This window comes from Ipomoea nil, unplaced genomic scaffold (assembly GCF_001879475.1).
Source record: "Ipomoea nil cultivar Tokyo-kokei standard unplaced genomic scaffold, Asagao_1.1 scaffold1375, whole genome shotgun sequence".
Taxonomy (NCBI): domain Eukaryota; kingdom Viridiplantae; phylum Streptophyta; class Magnoliopsida; order Solanales; family Convolvulaceae; genus Ipomoea; species Ipomoea nil.
This window is the reverse complement of record NW_017617803.1, coordinates 91,997-107,411: the sequence shown is the minus strand read 5'-3', so window position 1 is coordinate 107,411 and position 15,415 is coordinate 91,997. Positions and strand designations below refer to the sequence as shown.

General features: G+C 35.3%; 2 pseudogenes; one reads left to right on the top strand and one right to left on the bottom strand.

Moving 5' to 3' along the window:
• Window positions 1–499: 499 nt before the first annotated feature.
• On the top strand, window positions 500–1,059 carry LOC109186028 (annotated as a pseudogene).
• A 7,242-nt stretch (window positions 1,060–8,301) lies between these two features.
• LOC109186027 lies at window positions 8,302–8,881 on the bottom strand (annotated as a pseudogene).
• Window positions 8,882–15,415: the final 6,534 nt, after the last annotated feature.

The window sequence follows — 15,415 nt, the reverse complement described above, 5'->3', positions numbered from 1 at the left end:
CTTTTGGAGAAAAATTATCATTACCTTCATTGCAAAGTTATGAATTGCTTCACGAAACTAACAATTCTTTTTGAGATATATTTTTTAATTGAAATTTTTATATTTAATAAAGAGTAAATACTAGTCAAGGGTCCTCGAGTTTAGTGGTTTCGCCATTAATAGTCCTAAACTTTTGTTTTGAGCATCCGTCATCCTCCGAATTTCAAAAATGACCTCCGCTAGTCCTTTCGTTAAGTTTCTCCGTCTCAACCGTGAAATCTTAAGGGCACAATAGTCTTTTCATTTTTATATTTGTGATTTTTTTTTGATGGGGAATATTTGTGATTTTTTTTCTAAACGTTAGTAAAAAAACACTATAAAAGAACCTCCACATATTCTTCTTCTTCTTCAATTCTTCTTCACACCATCTATCTATCACACCTTTGATTTGCTTTGCAAATCTTAGCTTAGCTTAGCTTAAACCTCTAATCTAAACTAATCTACTTGACAATGCTTGTCCATATCCTCCTCATTGTTTTTCTTTACAACCTCCGTAACCGAAACCAATACCTCAGCCAGCCATGCCATCACCTTTCCCCCCACCAGCATTTCAACGTTAAAGAATCGATTTCTCAGGCAATCAAACTCCATCCCCTGCCAAAAACCCAGGAGGAATTCATCGATGAAAGCCGCCATAAAGGGGAGGAGGGTAGTTGGAAGCTCAAGCTCCTGCACAGAGATATATTGCCCTTTCCCCATTTTACCGACTTCCGCCGCCGATTCGGATCCCGGATGAAAAGGGACGCACACAGAGTCGCCGCCCTCATTCGCAGAACTCGCGGCGGCGGCAGTGGGAAAGCCGCCGAGTATGAGGTGGAGGAGTTCGGGGCGGATGTGGTTTCCGGTATGGATCAAGGGAGTGGAGAATACTTAGTGAGGATTGGGGTCGGGAGTCCGGCAAAAAATCAATATATGGTGATTGACTCCGGTAGTGATATTGTGTGGGTTCAGTGTCAACCCTGTAACCAATGCAAACATCAATATGACCCGGTGTTCGACCCGTCTTTCTCAATATGTTAACAAATATTGGGGCCAAAACCCAAGAACCATTTGAGCTGTCAATAGAAATCTAGATGCCTTCTTGCTGGATGTTCCCTAAGATGAATAGTCTGGTTGGGGATGGAGCAAATGCAAAGCAAAATGTGCCCCTTTCATCAACTGGTATTAAAACGTTCCTAGCTGGAATGGTCAGGATCAGGCCACCCATCAGGAAAAATGATACTGTTGGTACCAAAACCGTAACGAACCCGTTTAAATCGTAGCATGTGTCTAATATTGAGACGCTGGGTGCCCGAGGAAGGTTGGCGGTTTGTGTCATAAATGCGTCGCCCAATGCTGCATACGCCACTTGAGGTATAGAATCGGAGCCTTTATATCTATAAATATTAGATTTTTTTTTTTAAACATAAATAATAGAACTTGAGAAGTAGTTTTTGTATTCTTCGGTTAGTTGTGTAATTGATTAACTCATTTTGAACCTTAACACCTTAGGTTAGGAGTAGTAGTCCTATGGACGTGATGAAGTGGTACTGATCTCTTACAGTACACATACACTTATATTCTGAAATTGTACCGTGATACTTGAAAAATAAACGTTATGTGTTTTTATAAGATAATTGTGTTATGCACCAGTTTAGTTAATTAATTAAACTTGTTTATGCAAGAATAAATAATAACTGCAGAAAGCATAAATAAAATAAAAACACAAGGAAATTGTTACGCAGTTCGGAGCTCCTTCTCCTACATCTGCGGGGCAACCCACGTCTGCCCAATCCACTATAGATGTTCACCAAAGGAGTATTACAAGAGGTAAATAAATACGGCCTCCAGTCTTTACCACTACCACTCTTTCTAACACCTATCAGGACTGACACACGAATACCCGAACTATCTTCACAAGTTGCTTCAGCAGTACCACGTACTGATCATGCAGTACAATATAAATACTCTTACGAATTAAATCAGAAATTACATTTAACGTATAAATTGCTTCGTAAAATCTGAATAGCTCTCACAATGTATATCACTTAAATTAGCAGTGTCTTCATTTGAGCAGCACTCTTTTATAGCACTTCATGAGCTCCCTTTGAGATCCCCAAATGTAGCCCTTTTTCTAGCTCTTCCTTGTTCGAATAAGCCACAGCCACACATTCTATTTCTTTGAAATCTTCACCTGTAGACTTTATTCACCAGGGGACACCATCCACTTATTTTGTAATCACATGGTCCAAAAGTGAAATAATTCTAACAACAATAATTTAATTAAAACTAAAACTAATAAGACAAAAAATAAAATAGCCAATATTGTAAAAATATTTTACACTTACAATCTCCCCCTTTGGCATTTTATTTGGGAAAACTTGAGTATCAAATACTTTGGGCAAGAATCAATTTAATTTTATTTATAGCCCGTAGTATAGGTACTTAACAGGACACAAGATATAAAACCAAAAATAACAACTTAAATTCTTTTTGGACCATTTGTGAATAAAGTACCTGATTGGAATTCTTCAAGTCTTGGATCACACACAGAAGCATTGAATTCATAGCATACCACATCATATAATAACTTGTTCATGTGAGAGTAGCATAACCCGAAACATCCATTCAACTTGTTTAGATGCACCAAACAAAACTACTACTCCCTCTTACACATATAGTTCTATTATTTCCATAATGAAATCCAAAAAACAACCAAACAAATGTAACCATTGCCAGACTACCAAATATTTCATCATAGTCCTTACCAAAAATTCCATACTGATCCAGTACGTCCAAAAAATACCATAATAATCCAAAAGATTCCAAAATCTCCAAAAGTTACCATAATACTCCCCCTTACTCCAAAACTCCCCCTTTTTGCCAAATAAATGACAAAGGAAGGTGAACATCATAATAGTGGATTAGATATACCGTGCAGACGGGGTGCCCGAAACTGAGCCGTCATCAGCATCATCAGTATCAGATATCATACACCAAGAAAAGCAATCCCATCCAAAATATTTTTCAGAAATAATCTCATCAAGTAGATAATCCAAGAGGAATCCAAATAAGGTGATAATTATAAAAGGAGACCCCAGAGATTATGATAAGCCAAATAAAACGATAACCCAACGAGATAATCCAAAAACTGATAGAGTCTAGTAAGAAAATCCATATATACCCAAGAAGTCCAATATAACCGAAAATACCCAATAAATACACAACTTGAATTTGTTCATAAGAGATTAGGAAGAACTCCCCCTCAAAATGTACATTGATGATTGTTTCCTTTGCCAAGAATTTCACATTAGCTTGAAACAGTAATTGGGACTCCATAATAAGTTATTTGCTTTGTTTGAACCTACAGAAGATTTTAAAAAAAAAAAAAAAAAAAAAAAAAACGAGAGCCCTAGAGCCATGCACACGCAACTTGCAAACAACTCAGCAAAACACATAAGAAAAAGTTCAGGAATTTTCAATTCTCAATTCGAGTCAAACAAATTATCAAATAAAACAGTAAGCACATTCATGTAACGCAAGCCAAAGATTCAAAATAAATCGAATTCAGACATAGACACAGGAATTTTCAATTCTTAATTCGAGTCAAACAAATTATCAAATAAAACAGTAAGCACATTCATGTAAAGCAAGCCAAAGATTCAAAATAAATCGAATTCAGACATAGACACATATAAACCAAATTTAGGCACAGAGTCAGACCAGATATCACGGAAAACACACACATAAACAATTTAGGCACAAATAGCGCAGGAAACACGTAAATAAACACAAATACGGTCATGACCGGACTAAACACATAACACATAACACAGAGCAAGATTATAGATAACACTTTTATGGAGAAGCAGGTAAATCAATAGGTACATTCACGTAAACACATAGCTACGAATATCTACTTGCAGCAAATTTACCATTCAAGCAACCTTATAGATATCCAATTTTTAGCACAAGAAACACCAACAAAAGTCATAATCAAAGGATCAAAAGCAGCCAAAACAACGTAGATAGGACATTTAGTGAACACACAGAAAAGGATAACTCATTCACACAATAATATCAAGAAAAGGTCATCTTAGGCACATTTTAAGGAGCAGATACTTAAAACATAAATGACATATAGGAGTAGCAAAAAAAAAAAAATCAGGTAAAAAGATAAGAAAAAAATAAGATTCATAGACTAGGTATTGAAGTAATACCAACTAAAAGAGAAGAGATAGAGGTACCAATATCCTGAGTGTTTTGAAGCATTTAAAGAAGCGAGAATTTTCTTCTTCTTTTTTTTTCCCCCGTTAATCTTCATCCTCCATATCAATTTTCCCATCGTGTTTTGTATCAGCTACCTCAGATGACTTGTCAATGATACTCTTAATAACATGCAGGAGGCAATCGGTACCTGAACAGATGAAATAGACACAAAGAACGCAGACACAGATACAGAAGTGGGAGCATATTTAGATATTGACACAATTTGGGATGTGTGTGGATCTGGAAAAAGAGGTATGTATACATATAGTGACACATTCCTCATGGAAAAAGCACTACACATATGTTCAAATAAAGTGCAGGAGGTACTGAGCCAGACAAATTTGAAATAAGGACATTGTGTGAGGTATCCAAAATAACGACGGATTAGAGAAGAAAACACTTTAAAAAATTGGATATAGATGTAGGAAAACAAATGCAGTATTAAAGATTAAAAAAAATAGGCAGAGAGACCCTAGATTTTTTTTATTTTATTTTATAATTTTAATAAAATTAAGAGAGTGACCTGGGCAGTGGTAGGAGTGGTGGTGCAACAATAGTAGTCGGTGGCTTCGTAGTCTGCGGCATCTCCGGTGATGGTGGTGACAGATGGTGACTGCAGGCATTGGCGTTGATGACCGGCTGGACACGTTGATTGCAACTTCAGGCGATGAGGCATGGCTGGGTCGCGATGCATTTTTGGGGAAAAAATATCCCCTGTTACTCTTATTTGGAATCCTTAATCAGCATGTTTGCCAATTATTTTGTCATCCTTGAGATGTTATTGGAATTGATTGAGATACGAAGTCAATTTTCCTAACCCAAATTTGTTTTGTAAAAGGCCGGATGTTCTTTTGCCTGAACTTCTCAGTTCTTTGATCCTTGTAGAAGTAGTAGCATTCGGGTCTGGTATGACCGCGTAACCTGCAATAGTGACAAACAGGATTATATAGTTTATAATGCATCTTATTTGCGCTTACTTTACCATAGGGGCATTTCATAGTGCTGGATTCAGGGATGTCGTCTGGATCAGGTCCGGATGCTTTGACAAATACAGTCTTATCTTTCGAGTTAATTCCAGTGAAGCCCAAACCAAATTTTGCAGAAGACTTTCTGCCAGAATCAAGAATCTTATCAAGTGTTGAAGTGGTATCCATCATTTGGATTTGTCGTTTGTAGGTGCTGAGCTCCTGTTTCAAGGTCTGTACTTCTTGCTGGAGTTTTTCTTCTCGGTCGGCTGCCTCCTTAAGTAGTACATTTCCAGTTTGTACTTCGTTTTGTAGTCTTTCCTCTCGATCAGCTGCTTCTTTAAGCAATATATTCCTATCAGCTACTTGATTTTGATATACTTTATTTGCATTGGTTACAATCTCTATTTCACTAGCTAGTTTGCAGTTCATTTTTCTTAATGCTTCCCATTTGGGATACAACATATTAAATTCAGCTTCAAAAGATAAAGCATTTTGTTCCACATCTTCTGCAGAGACATAGTCACCACCTTCTGAGTCTTCAACAGGTTCTGAACTGTCAGTAAATCGTGCCGTAAATGCAACAAAATTACCCGAAATTTCCTCGACATCTGACCCAGTTGGTTCAACGTCGGGCTCGTCATCGCTCCAGGTAATGGCTGACATAGACTTTTTGCATCGAAGATAGGTGGCGCACTCAGCTTGTACATGTCCAAATCCCTCGCATTCATAACACTTGATGCCTTTGTTGTTGGACCTTTCTTTGGACTGTCCTGGATGTGAGATAGACTGTTTGGAGTTTGACGCCCCTGTCCTAGGTGCAGTCTTGAATGACGTTGCTCCCTTTTGTGAATTTCTGTTGCGTGTGTTTTTGGATACCTGTTTCAAAATTTTGGAAAACTGTTTAGTTAAGAAAGCAACTGTATCATCACTAGTTTCATCTGTATCGGATACTACATTATTTTCTTCAGCGGCAAAAGCAATATTTTTTTGTTTTTTCGTACGATCAGTTAAAATCTCCATTTCATATGTTTTAAGATTTCCCATTAGCTGAGTAACAGATTTTTTCTCCCAGCCATCATGCTCTTGGATGGCTGTGACTTTCATTCGGAACCTGGGCGGTAAAGATCTCAATATCTTCTTGACAAGTTTTTCTTGCGAGAATGGTTCACCAAGGACCATTGCGCGATTTTCCAGTTCCTGTATGCGTGTATGAAAGTCGATGACTGTCTCATCCTCGTTCATGTGCAGTTCTTCGAATTCTGACTGGACCAGTTGCAGCTTTGACTGTTTTACCGAGGTAGTTCCTTCGTATGTAGACTCAAGAGCCTCCCAAGCACCTTTAGCTGAAGGAATACCTGCAACAATTGAAAACTGACTTTCATGCATAAGAGAATAAATTGTGTCTAAGGCTTTATCATTGTTTCCTGCATTGGTTATTTCTGTTTGAGTCCACTCAGTCTCTGGCTTAGTGACTTCTGTTCCATCAGTGCTGGAACTGGGTTTAGTGGGATGTGTCCAACCTGACACCACAGACCGCCATACGGCTTCACCTTTAGCTTTTAGATGCGTACGGGTGCGAGCCTTCCAATATGCGTAGTTGTCGCCGGTCAACTGGGGAAGGACTTTAGTTCGCTCCATTCTGTAACACTTAACACCCCGTGAGATCAAACAAATAAGCAATAAACAGATAAATAATAAAAGCCGCTGAAGATATGAATTCAAGAGGCACGGAATCGCCAGATCGATAGACTAATAAATTAAGTCTACAGGCTCTGATACCAATTGAAATTGTACCGTGATACTTGAAAAATAAACGTTATGTGTTTTTATAAGATAATTGTGTTATGCACTAGTTTAGATAATTAATTAAACTTGTTTATGCAAGAATAAATAATAACTGCAGAAAGCATAAATAAAATAAAAACACAAGGAAATTGTTACGCAGTTCGGAGCTCCTTCTCCTACATCTGCGGGGCAACCCACGTCTGCCCAATCCACTATAGATGTTCACCAAATGAGTATTACAAGAGGTAAATAAATACGGCCTCCAGCCTTTACCACTACCACTCTTTCTAACACCTATCAGGACTGACACACGAATACCCGAACTATCTTCACAAGTTGCTTCAGCAGTACCACGTACTGATCATGCAGTACAATATAAATACTCTTACGAATTAAATCAAAAATTACATTTAACGTATAAATTGCTTCGTAAAATCTGAATAGCTCTCACAATGTATATCACTTAAATTAGCAGTGTCTTCATTTGAGCAGCACTCTTTTATAGCACTTCATGAGCTCCCTTTGAGATCCCCAAATGTAGCCCTTTTTCTAGCTCTTCCTTGTTCGAATAAGCCACAGCCACACATTCTATTACTTTGAAATCTTCACCTGTAGACTTTATTCACCAGGGGACACCATCCACTTATTTTTTAATCACATGGTCCAAAAGTGAAATAATTCTAACAACAATAATTTAATTAAAACTAAAACTAATAAGACAAAAAATAAAATAGCCAATATTGTAAAAATATTTTACACTTACATATTCTATGCTGATCTGGACTGTGACTTGATTGTGTTTATGTTATTTGAAGAGATCTTCCTTTTAATTGTTTATGGGCTTCTGTAATTTCAGATTGGGTTTGAGCTTTTGTCTTTTGAATTTTGTATCTTGGGGGTTTGTCTTAATTCTACTACTTGTGTGTCTCAGACGGTGGCATACGCGGCGTTGCACGAGGCATTTATGACGCAAACTGCCAGCCTTCCTCGGGCGCCCAGCATCTCAATATTGGACACATGCTAGGACTTAAACCGGTTTGTTACAGTTCTGGCCAACCGTATCATTTCTCCTGATGGGTGGCCCAATCCTGACCATTCTAGCTACGAACATTTTTATACAAGTTGATGAAAGGGACACGATTCGCTTTGCATTTGCTCCATCCCCAACCGGACTATCCATCATAGGGAACATCGAGCAAGAAGGCATCCAGATTTCCATTGACGGCTCAAATGGTTTTGTGGGTTTTGGCCCCAATATTTGTTAACCTATTGAGAGAGACGGGTCGAACACCGGGTCATATTGATGGTAGCATTAGTTACAAGGTTGACACTGAACCCACACAATATCACTCCCATAGTCAATCACCATATACTGATTATTCGTCGGACTCCCGACTCCAATCCTCACAAAGTATTCTCCACTCCCTTGATCCATACAGGAAACCACCTCCGCCCCGAACTCCTCCACCTCATACTCGGCGGTTTTCCCACTGTCGCCGCTGCGAGTTCTGCGAATGAGGGCGGCCACTCTGTGTGCGTCCCTTTTCATTCGGGATCCGAATTGGCGACTGAAGTCGGTAATATGGGAAAAAGGGCAATTTATCTCTGTGCAGGAGCTTGAGCTTCCAACTACCCTCCTTCCCCTTATGGCGGCTTTCATCGATGAATTCCTCCTGGGTTTTTGGCAGGGGATGGAGTTTGATGGCCTGAGAAACGGATTCTTTAACGTTGAAATGCTGGTGGGTGGGAAAGGGGATGGCGTGGCCGGCTGAGGTATTGGTTTTGGTTTCGGAGGTTGTGAATAAAAACAGTGAGAGGGGGATATGGACAAGCATTGTCAAGTAGATTAGTTTAGATTAGAGGTTTAAGCTAAGCTAAGCTACGATTTGCAAAGCAAATCAAAGGTGTGATAGATGGTAATGAATAAATGTATTTGCTTTCAATGGAATCGGTTAGTTGTAATCTCTTAATTTTTTAATGATTTCCGTGTTTTCAGATTTGTAATTTGTTTAATTTTAGTGATTTCAATGTCTTCAAATTTGTATTTGGGTTAATTTTTATGATTTCAATTACTCCGAATTTGTAAGGTTCATTTGAGGTTTAGTTTTACAATTCAAATCGTTATATAATATGCACACGATTATATACCATACATAATACGAATAATTTCTTAAATTATTTTTTAAAAATAAATTCATTAAAATTAACGTGTCTAAAAATTATGTTGATATACATCCATTTTTTTTTTAAAGATTGATATACGTAAATTAAGCCAATTTCATTTACCGTGGCTTGAATCCTTGTAAAGGATGATAATCAAGTGGTTTGGACACTGTTAGATACTAACGTACAACTCCGTAATCACGAAGATTGTACTTCTCATGGAGAATACATTCAGATTATTGGTAGTTTAATTGTATCATATGGGTTGTACTAGGCCAGATATTGCCTTTGCGGTTTACCAACTCGGTAGACATACGAGTAACCCTAGTGTTACGCACTAGAAGGCAATAGTGAGAGTTATGAGATACTTAAGGTATGCTCGTGACTTTGGAGTGCACCAAGTATGGATATCTAGCTGTACTTGGAAAGTATAGCACGTTAACGGGATATTAAAGGATGCTAAATCTATTAAAGGATACGTGTTTACGTAGGCCAGTGCAGGTTGTTGTATGGAAATTTGCAAAACAATTTGTGATAGCTATGATCCATGATGGGATCTAAGCTGAGAGCCTTAGACCCGTGTCGCGAGCGAGTAGGCCAAATGGCTATGCCATTTGTTCGGGAATGTTCCTAGAGGTAAACTCGTACTTCCAATTTGTGTGTGTTGCGATAGTCAAAGCCAAAATTGGTTAAGTACAGAGTTAGATGTAGAATGGTAAGTCTAGACTTATAAGTCATACACATAATACCATTAAACAATTTCTCACAACATGCGTTATCTCTATTGACTAAGTGATGTCAAAAGATAACATAGCGGCCTCTAACTCGCTAACCCGAGGGTACTCAAATGGTTATGGAGAAGTTGGAACGAGTGATGGGTCAAAAGCCCTTTGACTAAAAGTTCTATAATGAATTTTGATGTTGGATTATTATTACTAGTTTTTTACGCGCATTGCGCGATTGGGATAATGCCCAATGTTTTTTTAAAAAAAAAATTGTACTTTAAAGTATATCATGACAATATTATATTGGAATTGTTCATGCATAGATAATTGAGTGTTGAATTTGCGTATTTAAATATGTAATTCTAAGTTTACATATGCAATTGTCAATAAAATAATTATATAGGTATGGTTGAAACCAAACACGGGACATAAGGGAGGACAAATAAAAATTAGGGCATAAAATATTAAATATATACTAATATCGAAGAACTAACTGCTGATTGCCAAATAAGAACATTGCGAGGTAGTTTCCCACTTCAATTTGTTGTGTGATTTTAACACTCATTTTGTCAATAAACTCCCAAGTAGTTAATATTATTGGCTTAATTATATATTTTTTATTTTTTTATTTTTAAAAACAAATATTATTATTATTATTATTAAATATATGTATACCCTTAGGTCATTTTACATGTTAATCTAACTATCTATTTTTTTTAAATATCTTTTTATCAATCATTGATATAATTCACAGGTCAAATCCGCTAATATAATCAACAAACGCTAACCACTACTAACTGCTGATTGTCAAACAAGGATGTTGCGAGATAGTTCTCACTTCAATTTGTTGTGTGATTTGAATACTCTCTTTGTCAACAAATCACTCAAGTAGTTAATATAATTGGCTTTATTAATTTTTTTTTAAATTTTTTCATGGTATTAATAAAATACTAGGTAAATAAATATATAGCATTATTTTTTATTATAAATTTGATATTTAATTTAAAAAATAGTATAGAAAAAAGATAATAGACAATATAGTGAATATAATCAATTGATCAATTTGAATGTAAAGAATTTTTACATTGTTGAAAAATAAAGACAATATAACTAATAAATTTATTTCTCTTAATTAATTTATTGATAATGAATATTTTTTTTTAATAAAGACATTGTAGGGACAATGTAGCGAATATAATCAATTCATGAATTTGAATGTAAGAATTTTTATATTGGAGAAAAATAAAGACAGTATAACTAATGAAATTATTTCTCTTATTTAATTTATTGATAATGAATAATTTTTGTTTTGAATAAAGACATTGTAGACACATAATTCTAAATTAAATAAATGTAAATGTATTATTTTTTGTTGTAGCTACTAAATTATTATTTACTTTAATAAGTGTAAAATAGAGATTATGCCAACTTTGATTGGGATGGGGTTCGACACTAAGACCTTTCTCATTGAAATCAAAAAATTCTAAATTAAAGAAAAACATATGTATTATTTTTTGTTTTAGCTACTAAATTATTATTTAATTTAATATGAGTAAAATATAGTAGTAATTATGCCAACTTGATTGGGATGGGGTTCGAACCTAAAACCTTTCTTATTGAAATCAATGAGTAAGTTAACGGTGAACTAACATAAGTTAACGAAAAAGTTAACGGATAATCATATTCATTAAGGATAAATTAGGAAATCTTATGAAAAAATTAAAATCTGATCAATCTGAGCCATTCATTTGATTAAAAAGTTTGACCGTCATTGTTTCTACCGATTATAGGCCTTATCTCTTGGGCTCTTATTAGTATAGTAGATTATTATTATTATTATTATTTTTAATTTTAAAAGTAAACTGTAGAAGATACCATACAATGTAAGAGCTATATAGTATGAATTTAAGTTCCAATAATCATAGACGACAAAGAATATGTTGTTTTTGTGGAGAGAAAGTTCGAGCCACGTGACCATGTTGTCCTAACTCTTCTCTTTTCAATCTCCTCTGTCTTCAATTCTCTTAATTTTCTCAAAATGTTTTCAACATATTCCATTCAGTTGCATCAACACAACCTACCTAGCATTCTAAATTCTTTCCAAATTCCCTTCCTCAGAATATTAATCTAAGGCCTCATCCACCCCAAATATCTTATCACCATCCCTTCAAGGAATTGGAACTTTGTGTAAAGTAAATATATCTTGCACTCTTCATTTGTTGTTCATATTCGTTCTAATCAAACTTTTTAAATAACAGCAAGTAGTACGTCGAATTTAAATATAAAAATTTCCACCCAGATCACCTCAAAGTGCAAGTCGAGTTGGGTGTGAATTGTGAGGTGTACATGCATTAACCAACACACATTTTGTGGATTAATATTTATTTTTATAAGGTATTTGTAGTAAAAATTATCTAAAATGACATTTAAAGTGATCATTTTGAGGTATAATTTTAAGTAGGTCTACTTCTTATTTGAATTAGGTGAAATTAGATTCCGGTTCTCCTAGTGGAGATGATGAATTTAAGTAGCATTATTCCCGCATTGGAAATGGATGTAGGTTTGCCCTAGTACAAGTACAATTCAACTTTTTCAGGATTTTGACCTTATGAAATTTTTGAATTTTAACATTAGATTTATTTTTATTAAAATTGTCAATCATGCATGCTAATGAATTCAATTGGGTAGAACGTCTAAGAACTTTTGACACCTCAAAATTCTTATTTTCTTCCCATAAAAAAGAAACTCATTCTACCCTTAAATTTCTACGAACAGTTTCGTATAAATTAAGTTCAAAGTGTATATGTTTATCTTTGTTCAAGTTAGTTGAGAACATATACATTTTAGTGTTCAAATATAATTTTGTAATTCATTGTATTCTAGAAAATAAAAACTTCAACGCTTCTTGTTGATACAAAGTAAACTGTAGAAGATACCATACAATGTAAGAGCTATATAGTATGAATTTAAGTTCCAATAATCATAGACGACAAAGAATATGTTGTTTTTGTGGAGAGAAAGTTCGAGCCACGTGGCCATGTTGTCCTAACTCTTCTCTTTTCAATCTCCTCTGTCTTCAATTCTCTTAATTTTTGCAGAATGTTTTCAACATATTCCATTCAGCGAAAAGGGCAATTTATCTCTGTGCGAGTTCTGCGAATGAGGGCGGCCACTCTGTGTGCGTCCCTTTTCATTCGGGATCCGAATTGGCGGCTGAAGTCGGTAATATGGGAAAAGGGCAATTTATTTCTGTGCAGGAGCTTGAGCTTCCAACTACCCTCCTTCCCCTTATGGCGGCTTTCATCGATGAATTCCGCCTGGGTTTTTGGCAGGGGATGGAGTTTGATGGCCTGAGAAACGGATTCTTTAACGTTGAAATGCTGGTGGGTGGGAAAGGGGATGGCGTGGCCGGCTGAGGTATTGGTTTTGGTTTCGGAGGTTGTGAATAAAACCAGTGGGAGGGGAATATGGACAAGCATTGTCAAGTAGATTAGTTTAGATTAGAGGTTTAAGCTAAGCTAAGCTAAGATTTGCAATGCAAATCAAAGGTGTGATAGATGGCAATGAATAAATGTATTTGCTTTCAATGGAATTGGTTAGTTGTAATCTCTTAATTTTTAATGATTTCCGTGTTTTCAGATTTGTAATTTGTTTAATTTTAGTGATTTCAATGTCTTCAAATTTGTATTTGGGTTAATTTTTATGATTTCAATTACTTCGAATTTGTAAGGTTCATTTGAGGTTTAGTTTTACAATTCAAATCGTGGTATAATATGCACTCGGTTATATACCATACATAATACGAACAATTTCTTAAATTATTTTTTAAAAATAAATTCATTAAAATTAACGTGTCTAAAAATTGTGTTGATATACATCCATTTTTTTTTTTTAAAGATTGATATACGTAAATTAAGCCAATTTCATTTACCGTGGCTTGAATCCTTGTAAAGGAGGATAATCAAGTGGTTTGGACACTGTTAGATACTAACGTACAACTCCATAATCACGAAGATTGTACTTCTCATGGAGAATACATTCAGATTATTGGTAGTTTAATTGTATCATATGGGTTGTACTAGGCCAGATATTGCCTTTGCGGTTAACCAACTCGGTAGACATACGAGTAACCCTAGTGTTACGCACTAGAAGGCAATAGTGAGAGTTATGAGATACTTAAGGTATGCTCGTGACTTTGGAGTGCACCAAGTGTGGATATCTAGCTGTACTTGGAAAGTATAGCACGTTAACGGGATATTAAAGGATGCTAAATCCATTAAAGGATACGTGTTTACGTAGGCTAGTGCAGTTGGTTGTATGGAAATTTGCAAAACAATTTGTGATAGCTATGATCCATGACGGGATCTAAGCTGAGAGCCTTAGACCCGTGTCGCGAGCGAGTAGGCCAAATGGCTATGCCATTTGTTTGGGAATGTTCCTAGAGGTAAACTCGTACTTCCAATTTGTGTGTGTTGCGATAGTCAAAGCCAAAATTGGTTAAGTACAGAGTTAGATGTAGAATGGTAAGTCTAGACTTATAAGTCATAGACATAATACCATTAAACAATTTCTCACAACATGCGTTATCTCTATTGACTAAGTGATGTCAAAAGATAACGTAGCGGCCTCTAACTCGCTAACCCGAGGGTACGCAAATGGTTATGGAGAAGTTGGAACGAGTGATGGGTCAAAAGCCCTTGGACTAAAAGTTCTATAATGAATTTTTATGTTGGATTATTGTTACTAGTTTTTTACGCGCATTGCGCGATTGGGATAATGCCCAATGTTTTTTAAAAAAAAAAAAATTGTACTTTAAAGTATATCATGACAATATTATATTGGAATTGTTCATGCATAGATAATTGAGTGTTGAATTTGTGTATTTAAATATGTAATTCTAAGTTTACATATGCAAGATAATATAGTCAAGATTAATTATAATTGTCAATAAAATAATTATATAGGTATGGTTGAAACCAAATACGGGACATAAGGGAGGACAAATAAAAATTAGGGCATAAAATATTTAATATATACTAATATCGAAGAACTAACTGCTGATTGCCAAATAAGAACATTGCGAGGTAGTTTCCCACTTCAATTTGTTGTGTGATTTTAACACTCATTTTGTCAATAAACTCCCAAGTAGTTAATATTATTCGCTTAATTATATATTTTTTATTTTTTTATTTTTAAAAACAAATATTATTATTATTATTATTATTAAATATATGTATACCCTTAGGTCATTTTACATGTTAATCTAACTATCTATTTTTTTTAAATATCTTTTTATCAATCATTGATATAATTCACAGGTCAAATCCGCTAATATAATCAACAAACGCTAACCACTACTAACTGCTGATTGTCAAACAAGGATGTTGCGAGATAGTTCTCACTTCAATTTGTTGTGTGATTTGAATACTCTCTTTGTCAACAAATCACTCAAGTAGTTAATATAATTGGCTTTATTAATTTTTTTTT